This window comes from Arachis ipaensis, chromosome B04, assembly GCF_000816755.2.
Source record: "Arachis ipaensis cultivar K30076 chromosome B04, Araip1.1, whole genome shotgun sequence".
NCBI classification, from domain to species: domain Eukaryota; kingdom Viridiplantae; phylum Streptophyta; class Magnoliopsida; order Fabales; family Fabaceae; genus Arachis; species Arachis ipaensis.
In genome coordinates, this window is record NC_029788.2 from 125678432 (window position 1) to 125689472 (window position 11041).

Here is an 11041-nt window from a genome sequence, read left to right on the forward strand (position 1 = left end):
GTATAACCTGAATATCGTATTTTTATTTATCCATATTTTTGTCGTATCACGTATCTATTTATCATCTAACCCAACAAACATCTTTTAAAAATGAGGAATGTTAGGGGGCAGCAACTTTTGGGATTTATAGCCATCAAATAGTCATTGTACAAGATGTCTCTGGTACGGGTTGAGAGGTGGATCGGGAACCTGCGGGTCGAGGCGGATGCCAGATCACTTGACGGGGGCGATGGGGGGAGGTACCTGCAAAGACACTCCGACGCTCAAGTCAGAATGGATCTGAGAGGTAGAAAGTGTATGGAATGAATGAATACCTGGAGGGACCTGAGTCCTCTATTTATAGGTGATGGAGAATATCTTATCTTATCTTACTTGGCTAAGATAAAGGAGACGTTTGAATTCGAAAGTCGGTTAGGAGTCTGAGAATGCCGTTTTCGGGCCTTCTAGAAGTGAGGAACGGGTCGGACCCGGGGAACCGGTGTTGGGTTCGGTTTTGGATCCGGGATGGGGGGTCGGATCCGTAACAGTTGCCCCCGCAGCGGGGGAGCGAACAAGGTCGGTCTGTCGCTTGAAAGGCGCGATACCTGTCCGTGGGCTTTGGTTTGTCTCGGGAGTTCGTTTTGTTTTTTGGAGGGAGATCGGTGCCTCGGCTCCGGTTTCGCTTGGGGGCTCGTCTGACCGTTTTTTGGTTCGACGTGACTCCTCCGCTTCTGCCGTGTCTGTTGCGTTCTTCGATGCTTTATTAGCTTCTTTTTTCGAGGGAGGGTCATTAAATGTGAAGGGACGTTTTCCCTTTTCTGCCCCTACTAGCTTTACCTGCGCCTAGGGGTAATTGTGTCAGTTCACCCCTCTCTTTGAAACCGTTTTGGATTTTTATTTCAGTTCCCTCGCTCGTTTCCCTTTCTTTTTCCTTTTTCCATTCTCTTCTGAAGAATTTCTATCTGAACAGAAAGTCTCCTCCTTTCTCTGTGGTCTTTCGTTTTTTGGTTTTTGCTTGCTGCTTCTGCTTTTCGGGCTTCCTCAAGTGTTCTTTCTGCATTTCCAGGTTAGCGCGTTTTCGCTTATTCTTTCCTGTTATTTTGTAAATGCTGCTCTGTCTTTTGCCATGCATTGTTCTGCTTGTTTTTAGTTTTGCGTTGAACTAGTTTCTTTGGGGGGATGGTTGTTGAGTTTTTGGAGGGGTTGAGCACCGCCGTATTCATTCGGTGATGGCGGTGTACCGCCGCGTTGGTTTGGCAGTGGTGTGTAGGTTTCTGTCTTGCTTCTGTCTAGGGTTAGTAGGCTGATGGTGGTGCTCCTCCCTGTTTTAGATATGCAACGGCGGAGAAATGAGGGTGTGAGGGCTCCAGTAGCCCCTTCCAAGGGCGTTCCCAATCGTTATGGTTGGGTGACTAGTGATGTATGGGGCGTTCCGTCGTGGATGACGGAGGGCGACCTTCAACGGCTCCGTGATCAGGGGGCCATCTGTGGCGGTGGTGATGAGGAGGGGCGGTATGAGCTCGTCCTCCCGGATGCTGACGAGCGCGTTTGTTACTTGAATCTGCATTCCCCCACCGTTCCGGATTGGATGTGGGTTTACGAGTCGATGTTCACTCGGCTTGGCGTGCGACTTCCCTTCTCGCCGTTTGTTCAGGATCTGTTGAGTCGGTGTTCCGTGGCGCCGTCTCAACTTCACCCGAACAGCTGGGCTGCTGTGCGGTCATTTGAGTTGGTGTGCCGGTATCTCGACCTTCCGGCTTCCGTTCCTGTTTTTCTTTTTCTTTTCTTATGCACTCTTCCGACTAAGGAGGGGAAGCATAAGAAGGGGTATATGTCTTTCCGGGCTCAGCCTCATCACCGTATTTTTGGCTTATTTGAGGATTCTTTTCATGGTTTTAAATGGGAGTATTTTAAGGTGCGCCCTGTCCAGGGGCACCATCCATTCTGGCTGTCGCCGGAGGGCGTTCGTCGGTTTCCGACATACTGAAACTTCCAGGCTGGCCCGTCGGTTCTAACTAAATTCACCTACGATGGCTTGTCCCAGGAGGATAAGGACGTTGCCAACGTTTTGTGGCATTTGTTTGGTGAGCGTCCGTTGAATCCTCGGGACGTTATGGGGGATCCCGAGGCTTGTCGGGCGTATATCGGTGTGTGCCTTGTCTTCTTTTCCCGATTTCATATGTTCTATTCTTGCCTTTTTGTAACTTGTTATTTTTTATTTCTTTCAGTTGAGATGGCTGGTGGGCTGACTTCTCTGGCTAGGTTGAAGGCGGCGATTGGCCGGGAGGAGGGATCCTCGTCTCCTTCTACTCCTGTCTCCAATCCTGCCGTGGAATCTCAACCGGTTTCCCAGGAGGTGATTTCCTCGGCTGCTCGGGCCGAGGTTCAAGTTTCCCCTGGCCATGTGAACTCTCCTGAGGTTGTGGTAGTGTCGGCTGCTGAGGCTTCTCGGAAGAGAAAGAGGCCCGAGGACCCGAGCAACAAGACTTTTGAGGAGGGTTTGGTGCCAAGTGTGATGGATCGTCGTTTTGATGCTCCGGGTTTTATTGATCAACATTTGATGCCTGGTACGGAGCCTTATTTTGATGGCTGTGATGTCTCGTTCCAGGCCAAGTCAGTGTATCGTGCTCTCCTTCGCTCTGCTGTTGTTGTTCGGAAGGCTGAGCCCGTAATGGCTCAGGTCGGTTTATTGGATAAGAAACTTCGCCAATCTCAGGCTGAGGTGGCTAAGTTGAAGGAGGAGCTCGAGGCTACTGAGATTGCGAGGGGGAAGGCGGTGAAGTCTTCTGAGGAAGCCGGGGCGGAGATTCTCCAGCTTTCCGAGGTTGAGACTTCACTCCTTTCTCAGCTGGGCGAGGAGCGGCGCAAGGCTTCCGACGCGGGTTCCCAGGCTGCCGTACTAGAAAACGGGGGAGGGGGGGAAATGGAGACCTGGGTTGGTTTTAGGAGTAGTATCGCCGTAAGTTGGCGGCGTTCCACGTTCTCGGGACTTCGTTACCGTTAAGCCGTTCGAGCTTGTACGCTCCTTTCCCAATTGCAGCTTTGACTCTATATGGTCCCTCCCAGTTGGGGGCGAGTTTCCCTTCTCCCGGGGTTGGGGGACCGATGTCGTTTCGTCGTAGGACGAGGTCGTCAGTTGTGAACTCTCGCCGAATGACTCCGTGGTTGTATCTCAGGCTTATTCTTTGTTTTAGGGCTAGCTCTCTGAGGTGGGCTACGCTTCTTATTTCGCCAGTGAGGTCTCGTTCTGCTTCTTCGTCGTTGCCTCCGATTGTTCTTCGTGGGCTTGGGTCGCCGATTTCAACTGGGATGATAGCTTCCGTGCCGTAGGTTAATCGGAAGGGGGTTTCCCTGGTAGCTGTCTGAGGGGTCGTGCGGTACGACCATAAGACCGATCCGAGTTCGTCTGCCCATAGCCCTTTGGCTTCGTCGAGTCGTTTCTTGAGGCCTTTGACTATTATTTTGTTTGCTGATTCCACTTGCCCGTTTGTTTGGGGGTGTTCTACCGAGCTAAAGCGGTGGGATATGCGTAGTCCGCTTAGGAATTCCTTGAATTTTGTGTCGGCGAACTGGGTTCCGTTGTTCGAGATGACGATCTCGGGGATCCCGAATCGGGTGATGATTTGTCGCCAAAGGAATTTTCGACATTGGGTCGCCGTGATAGAGGCTAGTGGCTCGGCCTCGATCCATTTGGTGAAATAATCTATGGCGACGATGAGATATCGGAGTTGGCCTAGTGCCGTGGGAAAAGGTCCGACAAGGTCGATCCCCCAGGTGCCGAATGGCCGTTCTGCCGATATGATGCTGAGCTGATGTGGGGCGGCTTGGTGGATGTTGGCGTGCCTTTGATATTTATCGCAGTTTTTCACTAGTTGCATGGAGTCCCGGATGATCGTGGGCCAGAAGTAGCCGGCGCGGATGACTTTTTGGGCAATGGTTTTACCTCCGACGTGGTGGCCGCAACAGCCTTCATGGATTTCGCGTAGTATGTATTCCGTGCTCCCGGGCTCGACGCATTTGAGCAGGGGTTGCGAGAATCCGCGTTTGTATAGTTGTCCTGCGACGACCGTATAACCGGCGGCCTCCCTTTTTATTCGTTTTCCCTCTTTAGGGTCTTCGGGCAGTTTTCTGTTGAGGAGGTACTGTAGGATGGGGTAGGTCCATGACTCGTGGTGGGAGTGTGTCAGGTGGGTGTCGGCTGTTAAGGATACATACGGCGTTTTGACGATCTCCTGAATTAGCGATTTGTTGCCGTGTCCTGGTTTGGTGCTAGCAAGTTTGGAGAGGAGGTCGGCTCTGGCGTTTCTTTCCCTGGGGACGTGCTGTATGATTACCTGGTCGAATTCTTCTTTTAGTTTGTTGACCTTGGCGAGGTATTGTTGTAGTAGGGGATCTCGCGTTTGGTAGTCTCCGTTGATTTGGGAACTGTTTTTTCCTCGTCGGGTCGGTGCATGGGTATCTGATTGTAGCCGGAGTATGCGTCCATAAAGCTGAGGTATCGATGTCCGGATGCGGAGTCCACTAGTCCGTCGATGTTCGGTAGGGTAAAGGCGTCTTTTGGGCAGGCTTTGTTGAGGTCCGTATAGTCGACGCACATTCGCCATTTTCCGTTGGATTTCTTTACAAGTACAACGTTTGCCAACCAGGTCATGTAGGGAAGTTCTCGGATGAAGTTTGCTTCGAGCAGGGCTTGTACTTGTCTCTTGACTTCGGCCGCTCGGTCTGCTGACATTTTTCTTCTTCTTTGTGCTACGGGTTTGGCTTTGAGGTTCACGGCTAGCCGGTGGGACATGAAGTCGGGATCTATCCCCGGCATGTCGACTGGCGTGAAAGCGAACAGGTCTCTGTTTTGTTTTAAAAATTGGGAAAGGTCTTCTTTTAGGTCATAGGGGAGGTTCCTGTTGATGAAGGTCTACTCGTCCTTGGTCTGTCCTATTTGCAGTTTCTCCATGTCGCCTTCTGGTTCGGGTCTAGGTTGGCCGTCTTGTCGGGCGTCTAGGTCGGCTAGGAATATCCCGGCTGCGTCGCGGGATTTTTTTCGTAAAGCCAGGCTGGTGTTGTCGCATTCTGCCGCGATTTCCCGATCTCCGTGAATGGTCCCGATGGAGTCGTCCTCCGCTACGAACTTCATAAGGAGGTATTTGGTAAAGATGATGGCCGAAAAATCATTGATCGTCTTTCTTCCGAGGATGACGTTGTAGGCAGTGGAGTCTTTTAGGACCACGAATTCGGCTATGAGCGTCCTCCTCTTGTCACCGGTTCCTATGGTGAGGGGGAGTGTGATGGAGCCTTCCGGTTTGAGGAAGTTGTCCCCGAGTCCCGTGACACCGTTGCGGTGCGTCTGGAGATTTTCGTCGCGGAGCCCAAGCTTGTCGAAGGCCCCTCGAAAGAGGATGTTGGAATCTGCGCCGGTGTCTACTAGTATTCTTCAGACTAGTCCGGTTCCGATCTTCGCCGAGATCACGAAGGGTGCGTCTTCGGCTGCGGTGCCGTGCTGGCAGTCCTCGGGTAGGAAGGTTATTGCTTTGTTGGACACGGGAGTTGGGGCTTGGTTTCTGACGGCCATTACCTGGAGGTCTTTTTTTATCTTGGATTTTGACTTGCATGGTGCATCTTTGCCCGTGATGACGTTTACTATGATGGTCGGGTCTTCTTCTGGACTTTCTCTTGGGGGTCGTTTTTGGGTTCTCGGGTTACGTCCTTCTCTCTCCGGTGACCTGTCTCTCTCCGCGCGTCTCGGTTCTCTGATGATTTTGGTGAATTCTGGGAGTTTGCCGTCTCGTATGGCTTGTTCAAGGGCGTCTTTAAGGTCGAAACAATCCTGCGTTTTGTGACCGTAGCCTCGGTGGTATTCGCAGTAAAGGGTTTTGTTGCCTCCTGTCCTTTCCTTGAGTTGGCGGGCTTTTGGAATGATGCCTCGGTCCGCTATTTGGTGGTATATCTCGGTAATTGGTGCAGTTAGGGGTGTGTAATTGGAGAATTTGCCTATTCTCGGTGTCCGGTTGGTCGGCCTCGGGTGGTCCCGTTGATTCTCTTTGGGTGTTGCGTTATGGTGAGAAGCCGAATTGCCGCGTTGGTTGTTGCCGTGCTGCCGCTTGTTGGCCGCGACGACTTGGCTGACCTCTTCGTCGTTGATGTAGTCTTTGGCGACGTTCTGGATCTCATGCATGGTCCATACCGGTCTGGTGGTGAGGTGTTTGCGAAAATCTTCGTTCATCAGTCCATTGGTCAGGCAAAGGCTTGCGACGGAATCCGTGAGTCCGTCGATCGTTAGGCATTCGTCGTTGAAGCGGTCGAGGTATTTTCTTGTGGATTCTTCTTGTTTTTGCATGACCCTTAGTAAGCTGATGGGGTGTTTGGCTTTAGTGATCCTCGTAGTGAACTGGGCCATGAATTTTCGTGTGATATCGTGGAAACTGGCTATGGATCCATTGGGGAGGGCGTTGAACCATTTGATCGCTGGCCCGGCGAGGGTTACCGGGAAGGCTCTGCATCGGACCGCGTCGGCTGCTCCTTCTAGGTTCATTCTGGCTTCGAAAGCCGTTAGGTGTTCTTGGGGATCCTTGGTTCCGTCGTACTTCATATCGGTAGGTTTGTCGAAGCCTTTGGGGAGTTTTGCTCTTAGGATTCTTTCTGTAAAGGGTGTAGCGCCCATTATTATATGGTCGTTTCTCGTGCGTTTGGTGTTTCGGTCCCTCCGATCTTCGTCTGAGTAGTGTTGAGAACTCAGATCTCGAGAGGTGCTACGGTTATGTTTCTTGTTGTATCACCGTTCTGGTGATTTCTCGCGTCTGTAATCGCGTGATAAACTGCGACCGTCTCTTCTGTCGTGTCTTCGGGTTGGCGATCTACCGCGCGGCGAGATCTTGATCTGGAGGTTGCATGGCTTCCGTGCTCGTTGTTGTGTTTTCCTTTGTTGGTTATCCTGCCTTCGAGTTCCTGAACCCGGAGGCAGAGATCCTGGATGATCTGCGCTGCTTTGTCGCTGGCTTTCTCGGGATGTCGTCTGTCCGTGACGTCGTAATTGTTCGCGTTTTGGACCGTACTTGCTATTCTTGCTTGGTTTGTGACTTCACGGTGCTCGGGGGTTGGGTTAATTGGTTGAGAGTCATCCTGGCTTGAGGGGGTTTCCTCTAGGACGTCCCCCATCGGGCCCGGTTGGCGCAGGGTCCCCACAGACGGCGCCAATGTACAAGATGTCTCTGGTACGGGTTGAGAGGTGGATCGGAAACCTGCGGGTCGAGGCGGATGCCGGATCACTTGACGGGGGCGATGGGGGGAGGTACCTGCAAAGACACTCCGACGCTCAAGTCAGAATGGATCTGAGAGGTAGAAAGTGTATGGAATGAATGAATACCTGGAGGGACCTGAGTCCTCTATTTATAGGTGATGGAGAATATCTTATCTTATCTTATTTGGCTAAGATAAAGGAGACGTTTGAATTCGAAAGTCGGTTAGGAGTCTGAGAATGCCGTTTTCGGGCCTTCTAGAAGTGAGGAACGGGTCGGACCCGGGGAACCGGTGTTGGGTTCGGTTTTGGATCCGGGATGGGGGGCCGGATCCGTAACAGTCATCAATGAGGCTTTTAATGGTGTGAGATTAGTGTAAGATTTCATCCAATAGCTCACTTTTCTTTGCTGGTTATATGTTGGCCAGAATTTAATAAAATTGCTGCCCTAGACTTTTCTTTTAAAAATTTACACATCTTGCATAAAATTAGCTTTTATATTAGGGTTAGGCAATTTTCATTTAACATATTATACCAAAACTTTATGATGTTAGTATGTTACTATGAAAATTTGTACATTCACCCGTAATATACACATCTGAACTTGGCAACACTTATTATGCCGTCCAAACGCTACATAAAAAGTCGGTTAAGTTGAAAGAGTACACCCTGAACGCTGCTTTCAACGTTAACATCTTCTGACTTTCAATTATATATATATATGGAAAATTTTGAAATGTATCGATACACTGATATTTTAATAATTTTAATTATTAATTTTAATTATAAAAATATATATAATATATATTATTAAAATTAATAATTAAAAATAATTATCTAATAACTTTCAGTTATTAACTTTATGTAAAATCGATTGTACCTAAATTTTCATCATACAATTTAAGACAGCAACATGTGATTATAGTCAAATAGAAGTACACGGCGCGTGCCCAAGTAGTCAATGTTCAATTATATGATTGAGGATTGACCATGACACATTATTATGCCATTCCCTCACATTTTAGCGTGAACACCTCACATCCATTTTGGTGATATTGATGTACCAACATACCAATTCGTATAAAGTCCAAATTTTCTTCGCCCAACACTTATTGAAAGCTATATTCAACTTGCGACAAATTTTAATTTATGTGTAGTAGGTGTAAGTATATATGAGACATGGTGGCAACTTAAATTCCATTCATCATATATAACATAAATTAAATCTTTAGGGTTAAATCTTTTGTTGATTTTTTTTATTCCACTGCATTCACAGCAATTGATGCGTTATACTTGTTAGGATATATTTACAATATTATAAATTAATATAATATTTAAATATTTTTTTATGTGTTTTATATTAATTTAGTGTGATACTATGTCGGTTTTATTATTTGTATGATTAGATTTTATTATTGACATAAATTCTTTTTTTCATACATAATAACCAACCAAACATTTGACCATACAAGTTTATTATCATAAATTCTAACAATACTACAAACAAACATTTAACCTTAAATTAAACTATCAATTACATTTTTCTCCAAACTTGTATTATTTGCTTAGTTATTAAAAATGTGTTATTATTCTAATGATGATAGAGCCAGGAGATATGTATGTATTTGATATAACTGTTTATATATCTATTTTTATTATTTTTATAAAATATATAAAAGAACATCCATTTAGTATGAAAAAGAAACATTCTGATACTTAGTAGAAGAAACATCCTAATGCCTAGCATAAACACCATTCACGTAGAGATTTTGGATTTACCCAGAGACATTTGGCTGGTTTTTGACTGGTACCCTCTTAGTTTCCTAGCATTGTTGATAAATAAATGAGTCGCAACCCACGAGATCATTCCGCTTAACTCACCAAAATAGACAAACCGAGCTAGACATATTTATAACCGCAAAAGAAAAAAAAAACAAAACTCATCTAACCTGCACCGGTGCAACTTTTTCTTAGTTAGACCACAAACCATAAAAGAAAAAAGTCCACAAATACCTCAGAAATTCTTCTGAATGTCAATATTCATCCACATGTTAAAGAAGTTGGCTTTTGAAAAATTTAGACTGCATCAACGCAATAATTATTGGTGACAAAATATCACGAATGATTATGTCTCAGTATTCTAAAATATTTACGTTTTCTTTTTGTTTTTATCTTTTAAATCACAAAAGTTTAAAATTTATGAAATTAAATCAATTTGATTTGCAATAGAATATTAATCACGCACGATTGGACTAGCTATTACTGAAAAATTAATATTTCTTGATGGCAAAAACTATATAATATTTACTGACCAGAGTGTAGTATACATATTAGTCTATAAGCAATGTATTTTGTTTTACCTATTAATATAACAGTGTTAGTTTCAGTTACAAGTCTGTTATATCCTTATATGAGATTATATACATAGTTAGTTAATTAGTTAGTCTTATATTTATCTTCAGTCGTCATCAATATGAGGGGAATGCTAAGAGGCACACTTTCAATACATGGTTCGATTTGATTTAATTTGGTTTAATAGATGGTGAGTATTCACATAAAAATATATGTATTAATATGAATGTAATAACTAAAATATAAAAATACACATTTTATATTAAATAATTTTTAGTCAAATATTTTAATTTCTAATGATACTTAATTATATGTTGCCTTTACATAAAAACATCTTTATTACGCGAGTAGTCATCTTTATTGCTTAAAAATGAATCTGAAAACGACTACCAATCGTTAAAACTCAGGGACAATATAATGTAAAACCAAAATAATAATTCAATGTACTTAATATAATTGATATTTAAATTCTTATAGGCTCCCTAGCTTGGAGATCTAGTCAGCATGGAAGCATGCCTTTCGAGAGGCATATTTATTGGATAAAAATATTATTTGTACACTAAAATTAGTCATTAAAATTAGTTACTAATGTATGTATGGTTTAATTTATTTTTAATGTGTATTTATATTCCAGTATATATTTTATATTAATAGCTAACTTTGGTGGCTAATTTTAATGTATATGTAATATAACTCTTATTGGATTGGTATCATGACATTTCATAACTAATATAACATAAATAATTTGATGTTCCCGTGAAAAAAAATAATAAATGGTTTAATGTTAATTCAACTTAAAAATTTGTGGAAAGTAAATGTCACTGCTAGTTTTTATAATTTTACTAAAATTGTAAATTAGTCTTTATATTTTAAAAGTTTATAATTGAGTTTCTAAATAAAATTAAATTTTATAATTTAATCCCTACTATTTAAATAACGTAATGTTTAATTTAACTGAATATTCGTCAGCATATTCACTATTTTAAACATGTGAGTTGCACGTCTTTGACAATAGATACTAATTTATAATTTTAGTGAAAGTATAGGGACTAAAATATATAATTTAACCATTTAAAAATTACTAAAAATTCCCTAAACTATCTGAACCCTCCCCACCCCTCCCTTCCCCTCCCCAACTCTCTCACTCTCACTTTTTCACTTTCCAAGACAGAAACCCACTCCAGGGCTCTCTGTCTTTCACTTCTATCCACCGCGTCTATGCTCATAAATCCCGTCTCGCCTCTTTCACATCCGGCGGGGCTCGCGTCGCTGCTACTCTCCTTCGCCAGTCTTTGCATTGCCGTGCTTCGTCTCCCTCTCCTTCTCTTGCGTTCTGTCTTTACATTATCAGAAAAGTTTTTAGTTTTCTTTTTTTAGCTATTTAGTTATTGGATTATAATATATTGATTTGTTGCTTTTTTTTATATGATTATGGTAAATTGAGCTATTATTTTTATGTTGATTTGTGGTGAAAATAGAAGA